Source organism: Hylaeus volcanicus, chromosome 3 (assembly GCF_026283585.1).
Source record: "Hylaeus volcanicus isolate JK05 chromosome 3, UHH_iyHylVolc1.0_haploid, whole genome shotgun sequence".
Lineage (NCBI taxonomy): Eukaryota > Metazoa > Arthropoda > Insecta > Hymenoptera > Colletidae > Hylaeus > Hylaeus volcanicus.
The window spans coordinates 11,010,458-11,027,554 of NC_071978.1; the positions used below are offsets into that span (position 1 = coordinate 11,010,458).

At 36.7% G+C, this 17,097-nt stretch overlaps 1 protein-coding gene across 1 annotated transcript in view; it reads right to left on the reverse strand.

Moving 5' to 3' along the window:
- Positions 1-17,097, reverse strand: part of LOC128873677 (uncharacterized) — a 201,835-nt gene that overhangs the window by 88,751 nt on the left and 95,987 nt on the right. The gene's annotated exons all lie outside the window — the stretch shown is intronic.

Below are 17,097 nucleotides of genomic sequence, written 5' to 3' on the forward strand. Positions count from 1 at the left end.
AATATAAACTCTGATAGAAACGTCAACGGAGTTCCAAACCGGTTCGAACGCTACTTTCGAAGGGTAATTATTCAACCAGAATGATCGTCTTCCTAATCAATGGAGGAAATGATACATTTATCACCAAATATATCCACGAACCAAATATGTATATCCATATGCACGCATGTATCGATATGAGCAATATGTAACATATTCGAGTAAAGCAAATGTAGCAGTTCACTTACAAGAATATTTTTATGACGAACATGCACAGTGACACATGGAATTGATCAAATACCCTTATTCAATGTCTTTTTTATTTAATTAAAGTTTATTATAAATCTTTGGGAATGTACTTGATATATAATTTTATTTGTTATGTTAATGACAAAAATAAAAATCGGAACGAATAATCTACTTACTCAATTTTCATCAAACACCTAAATTTATTATAAATGATAAATTACTTTAATGTCAGGAAAGAATTGAAAATAACTTGATTATAGAGAAGAAGCTTATGTTGCCAGAGCTCGTGTTACTATGCACGCCTATTAATTTCCGGTAGTTAAAGTGTTACTGTTTTTTCTTATTTGTAGGAAGTATTTCGTAGTATGATTACTTTTTAATTAACTTCCATAGTTTCGCTCGTACACGTAGCTCAATTAAGTACTAACCTTTCCATGAAGTAATTTCTGTATTGAATCAATGGCAACAAAGAGCTTCGAGAACCCTTTAGACATAATGAACGAAAACGAGAAGGGAATAAGGCGGTTAGTTGGCAAAGACCATATCGATTAATTAGGTTATCCCACATTTATTGTCCTCCAAGGTAGCTCGAGTTATGTTAAACACTTCATAATTAAATAGAGTGCTTTGTGTTTTAGTGCAAAGGGGTACTGCAAAGAAGCTTATTTTATCTACTGTTTATTAAAATAATATTACTTAAAAAATATTACATCCTCAATCGTTTATTCAAAAATTAATTGAGCATTCATATATCTGGATATTTTCCGAGAATTCTTTAATTTGGTTGTATAAGTCTACTTGAATATTATCGGTATTAATCATTTATGTATGATAGAAATGAATTGCTGACTGTGTACATGAGAATAAAATTAGCAATCATAGTTAATCGGTTTATAACTATAACAAGATATTTTTCACGCATTTCATTAATAAACATGTGTGCCTACTTTGTCTCATAGCACATTATTTTATATTATTTCGTGTCTGTTATTACGCTTAAATAATTTCAAAGGATTGAAAAATACCACAAATACGAATGAAGAAACCTGATATTTGCCTTCAATAAAAATAAGATACTCGAAACGACACCATGCGATGTTTATTTTATACCAAGGAATTGAATTGAATCTCCATCTCCAATAATAGCAACGTGAAATCCGCCAAAGGAAGTCTAACACGATCTGTATATCTCACAAACATCTGTCAAATTGCTCAATCCTAAGGCAATATTCACAGCGAGATCCAACCCCGACTAGCCCTTCACGAATAATCAACGCTGGCTGAGAACAGATCATTATAGCTCTATCTGATCCAGCAACCGCGGTTACCTGAAACACAACAATCCCCTATTACAGCACAAAGTAGACGACGACTGCAAAAGACCCGGTCGTTTTTGAAATGATTTCATTGTAGACGACGGTACGAGCCGCTATTCTTGGCTAACTGTACACCGCGTGTTCATAGGCGAGATAATGCGTCACTTTAACGTACAACCATTACAGGCTGATTTCCAACAATTCGAGAACAATGAGGGGGAAGAGTAAGTCAGATAGCGTTACTCTCCTTCGTATACTGCATTCAAGCATGCTACATCTACGAACTCAAATGTACAAATTGCGTTGAACTAGATCCGACGTCAGTCTGCAAAACATACAGACTGGGTAATGTTAACATCGATTCAATGTTAATATCAGCCATGTATTTTATTTCACAGCAATAAATAAACATTTTAAATTCATCCGCAAATTTCCTCTCGTTCGCCACTTTGCTTGCCTTTGTGTTCCTAATCTGTATACTACAACGCGAATTTTCCTTGGTTTTCTTAGAAATGACTTTTTCCAGTCAATTGCCTTTGATTCGTGGTCTGATGCAATGATTCTTCGGTGCCTAGGCATAAAAATCAAGTCTTAAATCTATAACTTGATAAATTCTATAGGTTCGAGCCACCCCTGCAGGATTTTCTTGCTAGGAATATCGGCAAGTGATTAGTTTGAAACTTTGTGTATATATTTAGAACACTTTTAAGGAAGCTTCGGAATTCCTTTAAATGCGAATGCAATGATTCTTCGGTGCCTAGTCATAGAAATCAAAGCCTAAAAATGAAATTACATTAGAAAAAAGATAATTCAGGTCTGAAAGGGGTAATTTCTTCAAAGTGCAGCGACACGTCGCGACCGGTATCGCCATTACAAATCGTATAAGTTCTCGATAACACTCTGCGCTGAGACTGAAAACTAAATATCCCCATGAAAGGTGCCCCCAGCCATTGGATCTGTCTGCCCCGTCGCAGGATATACCGAACCCGTGAATTGCACCGGCAAAGGACACGCAGACAGCGCCAAGGACAATTTTCCTCGATCAGGCCAATATCACTATCACTCTCAGAGACTGCCAACCAAATAATTGAGTTATTGCTCCGGTTTCAGGCCGATACACGGATGAGGCGGTTGCACGTCAGCAGTCGGCTACACATCGTATGGTGGTTCCCTTTGTATCAGCCCATTCAGGGGAACCGCGGCAATACCAGCGACGTACATTCCCCGTTTACAACGAGCCGGTTTGGCACGTAACACGCGATGTCTCGGTGTGCGTCGAAACGCGAGCCCTAACGACGCGGAACGCTGAAACAAACCCGTGTCCTGTGCCTGGCAGCTCGTTCCCTCTTCTGTTTCCTCTCCTCCACGTCCTTTCTTCGTTAGGGAACGCCCGCCATTCCTCGCGGCGGCTCTCTATTTCTTCCTCCTGGCGTATTGGTCCCTTCGTTTCCCGTCGTCCGTGGAGAAGTCATTATTGATGGGTGTCGTGGTCGTGGAGCGATCGGGTTAGGCTCTACTATCGAAATTGGGTTAAGCCCGGACAAGCAACGGAGGACTGTTTTTTCCGAAACATGGGAACAAGTTGATTACGCGGGGCGAATTGGAGCCGAGGACGCGAGTGGTTTAAATTGACGCTTTGTCGGTGACCTCTTCGATTTTTCTGGGGTCTCTCATAAACTGTAAAGAACGCGGAAATTTAGGTTTTCCTTCAGAGTTTCCTTTGTGATGCAAGAAACTTCCGAGTTGTGGATTTCATACAACCGAAACTATTATTTAAACCCCTCTGGGTTCTCTTCTTTCTCCAGACAATTTGCATGGTATTTACTTTGATATTTTAGGTTGGAGGGAGTATTAACAATCGTCAATATTATTATTGGTTATCAGAGACATTATATAATTAAGACGCATACGTCATCTTGTGAAGGAAGTAAAATTATTTGGTAAAATCTTGATGTATTAGTTAATTTTATTTTATTCTATCGCCCTTTTACAAATGTAAAGCATCGACATTCGGCTATTTAAAGCATTTTAAAGTTTGATTTTTGGTACGTACAGACAGTCCCATAAATATTCGTTCCCTCTATGTCTGTTAAACAAATTGATCTGAATTATATATTAGGTTCGATGTTTGCGAAGAAACTTTTCATTGTAAGTGTATCAACGTGTAAAGTCTATTTATGTACATATTTATGATGAAACTTTTAACCTATTGAAAACATGAGACCTATCATTTAATTCAGATAAATGTCTTCAATAAACATAGAGGATACGAATACTTATAAAACAATACAAATATGAAAAATAAAACACATGTTAAAACATTTAGAAGAAGAAACATACTTCCATTTCCGTTTCTGTCCATCATCTGTCTATATAAATAAATGAATTTCTATCAACATCCACTGTTTATTTAATAATTATTTAGTAGCAACAGTTAACGAATAAGATTAACGTGTCGTAGTTTGTACGAAAGGCTTATTACATTTGGGAATTGTACTTTTAGTAGCCCATCGGAAATTTCAAGTTCTATAATTTAAACTCAAATCAATATGTAAAAAGGGCGGTACCGATCGCATATCTTTTATTAAATATTGGAAATTTGTATCTAGATAGCAGTTTTGTTCACCTCTGGTAGGTCTGTCGCGCCAGACATCAATTAGTCGAGGTAATCTGACCATGAAATTCCCCCTAAAAAGGACTCGAAGGAAAGGTGAGAGGATTTCGACGCGGCATTTGTCGAGGTTAAATTTGTACAAGTTTCATTCGTAGCGTTCGTTCGACGTGAATTACGAAAGGAATGAAACGTCGGTCGAACAGAAATCCGATAAACTTCGTTCGCGCGATACACATATGCAATTTCGTATTTGCAATCCAGTTGAAGCGTCGCGCTAGCTGAAATCGATTTTCGACCGATTCATCCAATGGTTACGTATTCCTTTTTCTCCCTGTCTCCTTTTCATTCTTTCACTGTTTCCATCCTCCTACCCGAATTCGCCCCCCCCCCCAACCTTTTCCCTCTCGTTTCACGTCAGATGACAGCCAATTTTTATCCCAGTGATTGCATTTGCAATTCCCATGCGAAGCTTCCTTTCCTAGTCGCATCTTTCGCGCGCCTCTGATCCGTTTCTCGATTCTTTTGAACAAGCTCCACTTTTTGAAGCGTGAATATATTTCAACCTATAGATTTCGAAGCGTTGAACGCGCCAACGAAAGCTGTCAGACGCTGCGGTCGATGCGACGAGTGCGTTTAAAACGTTTTCGATATTTTGATTAAGCTCGGTAACGGAACTTTATTTGTAACGGAACGGAATTTTATTTGATTATTTAAATCGACGAAACCTAGAATATCTGTTGTTTACTCGCTGTAAGATTATTCTTGAAAATATACCTATACTATTCACCGAACGAGTAATATTTAACCCCTTCACTGCCAACTACGAGATGTCACGTAGTTAATATTGTTTGCAATTACTCAAGGGACAGGTTTATAGCCTTTTGAGTCACGAATTATTGCAAAAGAAGATCGTAAATTTTCTATTTCAAACAACAAATTTAATATCAGATTCTATTATCAGAATTAAATAGGCGCCTAAAGCAAAACACTCTAAATTTGCCTAGCAATGGAGTTAAATAAATTCAAAATTAGCAGTAGAACAAAGTTATCCGAATTTTCCCTGTGGAAGATAATGCTTGAAAAATGAAAGAATTTTACTGTAAATTTGTCACCTTCCTTGAAAGTAGAAAGCGCATCGATCTTCATTCGTCATCCCACGATACGTTGCGAATCATTCTTCTCTTTCAGTGCAACAATTTCACATTCACGTGTCCCAACAATTTTCTGTTTATGTATTTTACAACGGACGTTGGAGTGTCTGAATTTTCGATACATAATTGACTCTGCTATTCTCGATATCAATAAAGTAAACTGCGGTAGCTTCATAAATATTTACAGCATCACTCGCAGATACTTCCACAGTATCGATAGCTGCGCGGAGCTGAAAACAATTCCTTTGATCGATTTCATTTCTCCCTGATCGCATTATTTTACGCGGCAACGGATCCTCCATTGACGTGGCCGTTCTTTGCTCGGCTGCATTTGCGACTAATTGTTCCTGCGCTGTGCGGGACAGCGCAGACTTATTTAACATCCGTTTCGCACAATACACGGCTGTCAGTGTTCCTCGAGTTTTAAGCGCGGAGAAGAAAGCCCGGAGTCAGAAAATTCCACGGGAGCGAGGTGTGGCCCTTGAAAACATAATTCCAGTTCCTTAAGAAGCAATTAATTCCGTCCCCGAAGGAACGATAAAGGACGAGAGAGGGACGACGACGTCGACGGCGGCGGGAGGCGGGAGGCGGACATTTAAATTAAGTGGCTTCCTTCGAAATTAGATCAGGGAGAATGTTCTCCGTTGTTCCGTTCCTTTGCGGCAAACCAGAAATTCGTCCTTGCTCTGGCTTCCGGTAGAAAATTTACCAGAACCCAGCGATTTATCGATCCTGTCCCATCACGGTAAACATACCACCTACGTGCATTGTAGATTTTCAAATTCACATACTACAAAGTTTCATCTTGCTTCTTACGACTACAACTTGAATTCGTTTATGTGAATTTGCTTTTTAATTAGTAGCGACTTTGTTAATTAGTCACTGGGGAACACTTTCATTATGTTTGTCTGGGTTCATTCAGAACTAAATTGTTTTTATTTATTCAATCTATTTGGCAAATTTGAATATTTGAGAAACTTCTGAATTAGTTTATAAATAATATTTAATAAATGCTCTACTGTAAGAAATTTAAAAAATTCAATTAGTATATTTATTTATATTGAATAATTTCCCCAAATTAAAATTTAGAAAGGTGGCATTCATCAACTGAGATGTGTAATACATTTGAAAAAATATACTTAGCTTAAGTTATTTAACTTGCCTTAGTTACTTATTTTATTTTACAATTAAAATTGATTTTCATTTCTTCCTTGTATTAGTAGGTCCCTTTTGGAAAAGAATATTAGACATATACGTAGATTGAAAATTATTTGTACTCTCTACTTAAAATTTACGTAATCCAATAGGTTACACAGATGAAATAGATGATAATCAGAATACGTATTTTAATCCTCTTTATTAATAGGTCAAATGCATTTCATTGATTAGCGATAGTGAACGTGTACTCGAACAACCGTATCCGCCTCACCTGTGCTCCGGGGTACTTCATTATCCGGATATCAAGGTAAGTATTGTATACTCATACTGTTTGTCATAACAGACGCAATCGACAATGTAGAATGTTACATGTCAATATGTACTTCAATAAATAATATTTCGTATTTTCAACAATTCTTTAAAGTAACACGACAGCTACTTATTATTAACCTCTGTATTAATAAATTCGTAAATATATTAACGCCACAGAAATTATGTACCCCCTGAAGAGACAAGCCATTAAAGGCTCATCGTTGAAATGCAAATTTTAGTTTTATTTTATTAACCTTTTAGGAGATGTTGACACATATGTTTGTTTTTACATCAAGATTCCCATTACTTGTAATCACAATACCTTTCAGAATTAAAAAACATACAATTTTGAATTGAGACAGCATATTTGTATGTTAAAACCAATGTACAGATAAAAATTGCTTTGGTACACGTGTATTCGATTACAGCGAAAAAGTAAATTTAAAATTCGTCCCTCAAGAGGTGAAACGAAACTTTTAATAAACGTCTGTATCGACTATCCTCGCTACAATTAATTCCATATTAATACATGAATCTTGTAAAATCACAAGGGTGTTGGAATTCTCGCCCCAATCGCGTTTACTGTGTCCATCTCGGAACAAACGTAAAGGATGCTGGCCGTAGAAGTGAAGCGATAGCCCGCAGGATTCGAAGCTATCCGAAATCCACCGTTAAATAAATCGTCCGCATGGAAAAGGGTACGGGCCGTGGGTTGTTCGCTCGAGACACACGTGAAAGGCTTTTTTCGTTCGCCTTCGGCCGATGAATCTTCGAAGTTTCCTCTGGAACCGATAAGGTCCCGACTGCGCTAGCGAAAATGAGAGGTTCTACGCGCGCACGAACAAGTCTCGCTTCGATAAATTTCAGAAAATCTTATCTTCCGGGACGCGGGAGGATGCAGCGGGGTCGACTTGTAAAGTGGATGAAGAGCGAGCATCCCTCGCGTGTACGGCTTCGCTCAATAAACTTCGGGGAGCCTCATCGAACAGAGAGAGCACATAATAAAGATGAATCGTTGTTCGCTGGTAAAAGTTGCTAAGTGGAAATTTCACGGGGCGTCACGGTAGAAGCTATCCCCCTCGACTCGTGTACAGATGAAGATTCATGGATTTCGGTAAATGAAAACGGCGATACGAATTCTCTTACTGAAAAATTGTTTACGTGTAATTCTCTAAAGTGCAGAATTTGTCGAATTCGAAACACGATGAAAACAATCCCAGTAAGGGAAGTTCCATAAAAATTGCGTGTGGTGTTTCCACTTGAAAACATTTGATTGTCGTTGACTGTTTAATTTTTTAAATTAATGGATTCATGAATATATTTTCATTTAATTTAAATGAAACCATTATTGTCCAATAACACAGGCAGTTGTTACTGATAATGTGAGGATTAAACAAAAAATCATTTATATTTTTATGAATATATAATGTATACGACTGCTATGTACGCTGTTGTATACATTTTAATAATTCCTTGTTTCTACATTTTTGTTTGGTATGTATATGTACTTTTTCTTTTTATTATTTTTATGTTTGAGTAATGTATTGACACAGCTGCAAAGGGAAAATATACAAATGCTTTACTTTATCCAAATTGCCTATTGTTTATAATTTTAAATTAATGCTTCAGTAAAATTAAACACAAAAATGTGATGAATTGAAAAAGTTAGGAGGCTTTCGAAATAGATGACTTTACGATAGACAATGGTGATCGAATGGTACGCAATTATCATTTAGTATTAATATATACATTACAATCTACAGCAAGCCACAAGAGGATATAATTTCAGTGATAATTAGCGGATCATTGACCATTGTAGCAATTTTCATTGAAACTACATATATCCTCTCGAGGGCTGCTGTAGATTTTAATGTAAATTTTACTACAAAACAGTAAACGTCACATATCCACAATTGACTGTTTAAGTGTTTTCCAATTTCCGAACTAGAGCAAACAGTGGAAATTTTATGAATTCTCCTTAGCAACCTGTATGATGAAATAAACCATCATGAAAGTGGAAGGGAAGTTCACCACCCTTCGACTAGTTATCTACTGGTTGTAAAACCGTGATCGAACTTTGGACATTACGTTACCGTATCTTTACGAACGTAGATTTAGGTCTACAAACGTTTTGTTGTAAAATTTACAGCGAGGAAATATCGCTCTGAGTGAAAGCTGAAGACCTTGTACGGTTTGTATCGTTATCTAGAATGTCTGACCAACGCTGGGCTATTCTACTCGCTGCGAAAATCAGTTACTGAGGATTTAGATAGTTTCTACATTTCCTAAAGAAAGTAGTAAATAATATATACAATTTGTTAAGTTCTGACTAAGTATGTGCATAATTTATTACAAATCATGAGAAAATTATGTATAATAAGTTTTTTAAATCAAAAAGGTCGAAAATTTATTAGCAATGATAAATTAATGCATCTAATTTATCAGCATGTAAACAATTGTATATGGAATATATTCATTTAACTTTTGTTTATTTTTAATAACTAATTGCTTTTGGCATCTTTAAAGTTTGAGTAAATTTGGCCCTTTATATTAATTTTTGTAATATTTTTTGTTACTTTGACCTGCCTGTTCGTCTATATTAAATGTTATATTACTTAAAGATGACTTACAGATGAATTTACTGGAATAAGTAATATTAAAAAGAATTCTACTGGATAAGGCAGCATATTTGTATATTAAAATCAATATACAGATAAATATTGCTTTGTGTATTTAAATAAAAAAAAATCCATTTAAAATTCGCCCCTCAAGAAGTTAACAGTCTTGACTGTTCGTATTTCAATATCGCGATCGAGGGAATATATCGCATGTCAGTGCAACAGGTGACACGATTCGAAATTGTCAACGTTTTATCTAACGATAGTATCGGATCGTAGTTCACACGATGCGTCCTTCTGCTGCGACGATCTCAGACAATTTCTCGGATCGCTGTGCGACAGACGCGTTTCGACGCTGTCACGCAACAGACACGCATTTGCATACCATGATGACGTGCGAATTATTCTATCTTCCAATTGACAGTAATTCCCACTAATCTGCGATTTGGACCATTTTAGATATGGCCATTTTGGTTAAGATAATATATCTTATTTGAAAGTCAATAATTGTTTCATTTAGAGTAGTATCTTCAGCACAATGTTTCCTATGAAGATTCATACTTTGAAAAAGTGTAACAAAAAAGAAAGGAATTTCTTTTTTGTCTCCAATGTAGGCGGACCCCTTAAGCGAGCTACGTGTAGAGATGATACAATAGATGTGAGAAAGGAGAATCAGTTCTGGAATGAATGGCGAGTCGTATTGAATCAGACGTTTTAGTCGGCCTTCCTCAGGCTTGCGACTAAGCAAAAATTAATCGACATTGTCCACATTTCCCTTATTCATGGTGCTACGTTTTATTTGGTACGATGGCTGCCAAGACAGTTTCACGAAGCTTCCTTTATTCCTCTGGCATTGCCCTTCGTTTTTATATAATTTGTATAGTTGCTCGATATTTTCATTTTAATTAAAATTGTTAGATATTACTCCATATCAGTTCCATCATTCCAAATAATCGATACGTCTGCATTTGACTGTTTTTTTATTTTTCATTCGTCTGTAATATCATTCATTTATTTAATCATCTCAAAATTACATTATCATTTTGCGAAAATAAATTATCCACTTTAAAAGCTCCATCAGCCAACGTTTGGAACTCCAAATTATATTTTCCCGAAATGTCTTCGCGATAAAAAGAGTTTCGTCCCAGCGTACCATCGCCGCCGGTTTCTTGGCAAATTAAATATTTTTCCTGACTCCCAATGCTACATACAGACTTTTCCAAGTACGTGAAAGGATTTTCGGTGGAAGCAGTCCCGCGATGAATTATTGACGGGTCTGTGGTCGACTTCGTCTCGTTGGGAAAGTAATTTATAGCCTAACACGAACCCTTAGAGAGGGCTGCAATAACAACTCGAGCTGGAATCGAATATTCTCGTGTAAAATGTCACCGACAGCAGAAAAATGTCACGATTCGCCGACAACAAATCGTAGGCGTTCAATTATTGGAAGGGAAACTTTGTGAAGCGAAAAGCGTTCGGAATGAGTCTAGACTAAGGGGTAAGGATCCCTTCAACTAAACTGAGGTCCTTAGAAATTTTTCTTTTCATTTCGAAGATTTCAACCACCCAAATTTTACAAGTACTGTTGATGAACAGTTTATGTTTCTTTATTACGTGATTCAACTTTAAACAAACGCGATATAGCACATTGTTATTAAAAAATTGGGTAGATATGAATAATACTGATATATTACAAGCAATTTATATAAGGCGAAAATTCATAAAAGGTTAAAAAAATCTTTGAGTAGGTACAGAAGAATATATCGTATATATTTAAAAAACGGATATAACTTATTATTTAAAGTATAAAATGTATACATTAAAATTTACGAAATGATATGTTTAATACACTGGGTATACATTATAGATATTATTGTACTCCTATCACTTGGATATTTAATATGTTACCACTCATTTAATATTAACAATGAGTCAATATTAATACCGCATTGTTATATTGCTTCACTGTATTGATCTACTTAATATTTACTGTCATTGTGCCTATTAATTTATTCGTTATTTGCTACTAATGTTTTATTAAATACAGTAATTATTGATTTCAAAATTATAATACGTACCTCAGCGAATGATAAAGAACTTCCAGAGAGGAGTTTAATAAATAAAACAAAGTCCAAAACCTTTTACAAGAAGCGTTCCCTCTACCATCGATTATTGTAGCTGTAAAGTGAAAGAGACGCTTCTAAGGGACTGCACGCAGGTATTATTACGGGTTCTGCTAACTAAATGCATAACTGTTCAGAACATGGAAGCTGAAACAAAAGGAAGGAGCAAAAAGTGTGTACTGCCTTTGACGAATTATAAAGTAAATTACATTTTCGACGATAACCATTCCTTGTGAAATTTTAACTAAATTATCAATTTAACGATGTACGAAGTATATTATTAATGAGCGTTCATGTTTCAATAAATTGTATAAAATAAACTATGACTGTCGCTAATGTATTTGTTGTAAATATTCGAATATGACAAGTGACTATACATCTATACTTTTTATATCATTCTGTCGAATTTGGTATTACTTCAAAAGACTACTTTCTTTCCTTAAGCATACAATCTAATCTTGTACACGTGCATGTTTTATTTTTTATCGAGGAGCAGTATTATGTGTCCCTAAGTGCAACATTTCGTCGTCATGTAAATTTCACTTAACCATCGCTATCCATCTTACAACGTTCACTTCACTTTGAATATTTATTACATTTTCATGGTATAGAAGTACTTGGGGACTGAGTAAACTTATCTCATAAACTGTTCTTTTATAGTCTATCGATAGATATTAAACTTAAGTGTAGGTATAAAACCTACTGGTTAGAATTGAATAAAATAAACATTTTAAAAATAAGATGAATGTTGCTGCAAATTTTTCTAACAATTGTGAAAACTGTTATTCAAATAATGTATCTTAGTCTTACCCATGAAATATTTATATCAGACATTTAGTATCATCAAACTTTCATCGTGTGTCATTAAACATTTGAACAAACAAAAATCGATCTCGTAAAGCCATTAACATTATATTACTCGATTCGATATCACGAAGAAGTGAGCATTGAGATGACATCATTTGTGTACGGTTGATAATTTTGTAACCAAAGGCTATATTTGAAATTAAACCAAAAGTTTTCGAGGTAAATCCTGTAAAAGTTTCAATTCTAAAGATTTCTTTCTCAAAATTTGAAATCTTGAAATATGTATTTCTTGAAAAATGTAGCAAAACTATTGACTAATAAAAAAAATTGACTACTTGTCCTCCTTTATCACTCGATCGCCAAACATCCCTGAACGACAGCCTTCCAAATTTCGATTAGATTCCAACAAATTCAGCATCGATTGAATCTTTCTGAAATGTCCATCGAGTGATCGCGAGGAAATATAATGTCCAAGAAGAAAAGTAGCTTCGGTTCGTTCGATCCGGTAATATCCGGTGTTCATTCGACCCAGAAATTTCCAACTTCGCGGGAGAAAAAAAAAGAGAGGATCAAGGAGGGGGCGGACCATCTTCTTCCAAGGCTTCGAGGCGGCACAATGGTCATAGAAGGTCGGTCCATTCAAGGGGTGAAATAACGGCCAGAGCGATTTCCAATCTTTGTGTCCGAAAATCGTGCTTGATCCCTCGCAAGCCGAAGGAACCTGGGAAACTTCTCGTCTTCCGCCCCCCTAAGGATGAAAAGAAGGCGAAGTCGGAGACGGCCGTTCGGATTACAAGGCAAAATACGTCGGAACGGGAATCCTTTAATCCTTTAATACCGATTTTCATCGCCAACTGTCTGGCGTGTCGTTTCACCTCGACACGACGGATGGAACGGAAGACTGTTACCAGGCGAGTGTTCGCTACGTTAATATACAGTGTCCAGGAAAATAACATAATCATGGACGAGAAATGTCATGGTTTGGAGGTGGTCATCAGATGACGTGTGTTTGAGCATCTTCTTCAAGAGACTCAATTATTATTATATCAGTACTTCCTCACATTGAATGACGAAAGGATTTAATCTATCCAAAAAAGATATGTATTCTCGTTTAAAGAAACATTGCAATTATCGATAGCACATGCACCATTGTATTAATAGAAACAATGAAATTCAGCAAATGTAGTTCTTTCCAACAATCGTTAATCGAAACTCGGAACGCTATTTAGATAGGGCAGATGATACTGGCTCGTATAAAAAAATATTTCAAGAGTGGCTCGAAGGGTGTGCGTGTGTTTTCCCAAAGATGGAGGAGCGTTGGAAATTTCGCGGTTAACAGCGATGTTTTCTCGGTTGCTGTTTTGCCTGGCGCTATTTACCAGGTCCCACCCCGGCGAGAATAAACCTCCCCGGAGAGGATAAAGACGATGGTTAAGCTGCCGCGTTGCGAAGAAGTCGGGAAGTGAGCTCGATGGCGCAACCAGCGGCGACGGAGGGCAGAGCGGAGGAAATAGGGCCGTAGAAACACGCCAGAGAAATAGATTATAGCCCGCGGGTGTGAGAGGAACTCCGTTATTCCTCGAGGAAGAGAGATTACAAGATGTATCATCGCTGAGCCTTGCCAGCATTTTATGGGGGATGTAACCGCCGCTGTAATCGAGTTCTTAACGCGGTGTAATAACACCGATTCATGCGAGCTTTGGGCAGCCTAGGTAAAATCTACAAGGAAACATCGTGGAAACCTCGAAATCAATAAGTGACTTTCCTTGTGTTCCTGTGAAGTATTTTTGATACTATGGGACCTCTTTTATTCAAATGCGTCTTAAAGTCAGGAAACATCTACTCAGGTGGTCCACGATTTTATTTACCTCTTCGAGAATTATTTTTAGACGACTCTATAGTTGAATACGTTCGTTTTATTTGTTTCAATGATGTACTATTTTTAAGGTTTTGCAATTCTTTTTTACATTCCGCAGCACTTCAAATTAATCGTAGAATTTGTTAGTTGAACTCGAGGAAGTAACAGAGGAGAATAATTTGTATTTTTAATTAAAAATTGTAATTTGTCTTCAATATTTCCCTTCTCCTTCATAATATTATTTTTTCTAAATGTAATAATACATAACCTTAATGGCCAATTATCGAAGATGCTATAAAACCGTATTTATAACTTGGCTGTAGTTACGGAACGACCGAAACCCCATATCATAATTTAATTTCGTTAACTATCGTCGTTCCACGTCCAACACTCCGCAGAGAAATGAAATTTTCGCTGAAATTCTATTTTCGCCAGCTTCGAACGATACATCGAACAACATCCGCTCGATTCGACAAGCTGGTCGTGTTGTCTGATGATGATTTACGGCCTCTAATATTTAAACTTTGTTCCGTTAGTTTTGTAACAGCGATGAACGGTCTCGGGTCGCCGTTAGTCGGATGTTATCGGAACTGCCTGTGGCTTGGCTTGTAATTTTTTCACGAATTTTCAGCGACGTTGTGTATTTTTTTTCCGAGCTGCAAAGTAAATATCCACGGTAAATACTGGCGGATCTGGCACATGAAAAAACAAAACAGAGAGCGATCGCGAAAATGTAAACCGAAAAGGTTACTCAAACCATGAGATATTTGTTTTGCTTTCGACAAAAAGACCTGCATCAAGTAATTGAATATTCTACGTATATGGACTTGGATTTTGTCCTCCACAAAATTGATGTAAACACGATGCAGAAGCGATAGCAACGTATTGAAAGTAAAATTTACTTCTCACGAATAGAGGAAATCAATTCGCTCTCTAAATCCTGCGTGACATGCATGACTCTGATGTCGCATACCGATTATCTTCATTTTCAAGGTGCGATTTCTTTATAATATCCAGATGTATTTATTACAGTATTGAACTCCTCCTTCTACATTTTCAGTTGCCATAAATGCATAAACATTCGCAATCTACTTGTTACTGTTCGATGTACCTATTTAAGAAATCCCATTTCTATACTATTGCATTCGTTAAAATACGGTTTCTCCAGGAAACGTCGACGGTTCCACAGCAACATCCCATCCCCGAGTGAAACGTGCCCCTAAATGAAACGTTAACCTACCGCATCAGGTCCATTTAACGAGCTCAAACAAAGGATAGAGCAAAGTTGGCAGCCGGTTTCGGTGGCAGCGTGAAGTGACTTTTAATAAACCGAGTGCGCCAACGACTCGGTCGAGACTTACTTAAAGAAGAAGACGGAAGAAGAGGACGACACCCTTCTTCCTCGACGGTTGTTGCCAACGGATCGGGGAGGGCTAGTCGCGGCAGCGCGAGCCGGAAACTGGAAAGCTAGGGCTGCTCAGGGTAAGAGGGGCGCATGAACCGTATCCCTTTGTTCTTGGCGGGTGTTTTGTTTCAGGATTACGAGCTTATGAAGTATTCGCGTTTATCTGTGGCAACTACATGACCGTGGGCTGGAAGGGGAGGGGTTGGCGTAGAGCGGACAAACTGGAGCGAGACAACTAAAAGCGGGACTGCTGTCTGTTAATCTGCGAGCCGTGCTGCTGATTTCGAATTAATTATCGCGTTAAACTGCTGCTCGCGTTTAATTCCTATCTGTACCTCTGCCAGCACCGTCCTACATGGAACACGCCATTTCGTTGATTTTTATCGTTCGCTGAACGTTGCAGGATATTTGGGAAGGCAGGAATTACATCATTATCTAAATATTAGGTGTAGAAATTAATTCTGTGTCTTTATATTCGATCATTTATTCTTCTGCTGATAGTGATTCATGTTTTGAAGGAAATAAATGAGCCACAATTACTTATTCTTTATTTCATAATTTATAGCGTACTCGGCTTTATATCTGATATTGTTTATCATACTAAATCCGTCAAGTTCGAAAATAAAAATGAATATTTTCTTTTGAAAAGTAATTATTGTGATAAATTTTCGTTTGGTACACACATAATGTACGTACCTATTTTGAACTTTATAGTACATTAATATATATACTTTATTTTAAGAATATAAATTGAGACCGTTTAACAGTCAAATAATAAACTGTTAATAAACTAGCAATACAAATCAACAATAGCTGTCAACTATTCGTTCCATTTACGTATTATATATTTCAATGTTGTTCATACCCGAAAAGTAGTAAAAATATTAAAAGACACACAATTACGACGATGAAATAAGGATACCAAAATTTCTTGCTGCTGCTCGGCAGACTACAGTAATTTTAACTGCTAGCTTCGGCTATTGTTTAATTAAACGCCACTCCGAAGACGCGTCCTATAAATTATTCGCAGTGTAACCAATGACACGGTTAAAGGAACTACGCGAAAATGAAGAAAACCACATGAATACGACGAAAACCATGTCGCCGAAATTCCGCGTTCACCATCCTAATCTTGAATGCGGGTACTGCATACTTTCTAATTAAATGTCTCCTGTTCAGAGTATGCTGTTTTTAATTACATTTAATTATATCCATTTGCCCTGTGTACTTGCTGACCACGATCTTGTTTCACAGACAATTTTTTACTGTAACTCACTTTTTTAAATAATGCAATTCTTGTAAGGTATAACTACTTATAAATATTTGCTTCATCCTTTCTCAATTTATTATTTTTCTATGGTATAAGATTTTCAAATTCATATGCCGTTACAAAATTTCTTAGGAAATTGTATTATATAAAATATGCAATTGTTACTAAACATTGTTTGTTTTATTTGCGTTAAGGAATAATTAAATCTTGTTATAACGTATTAATATTATGTAATTA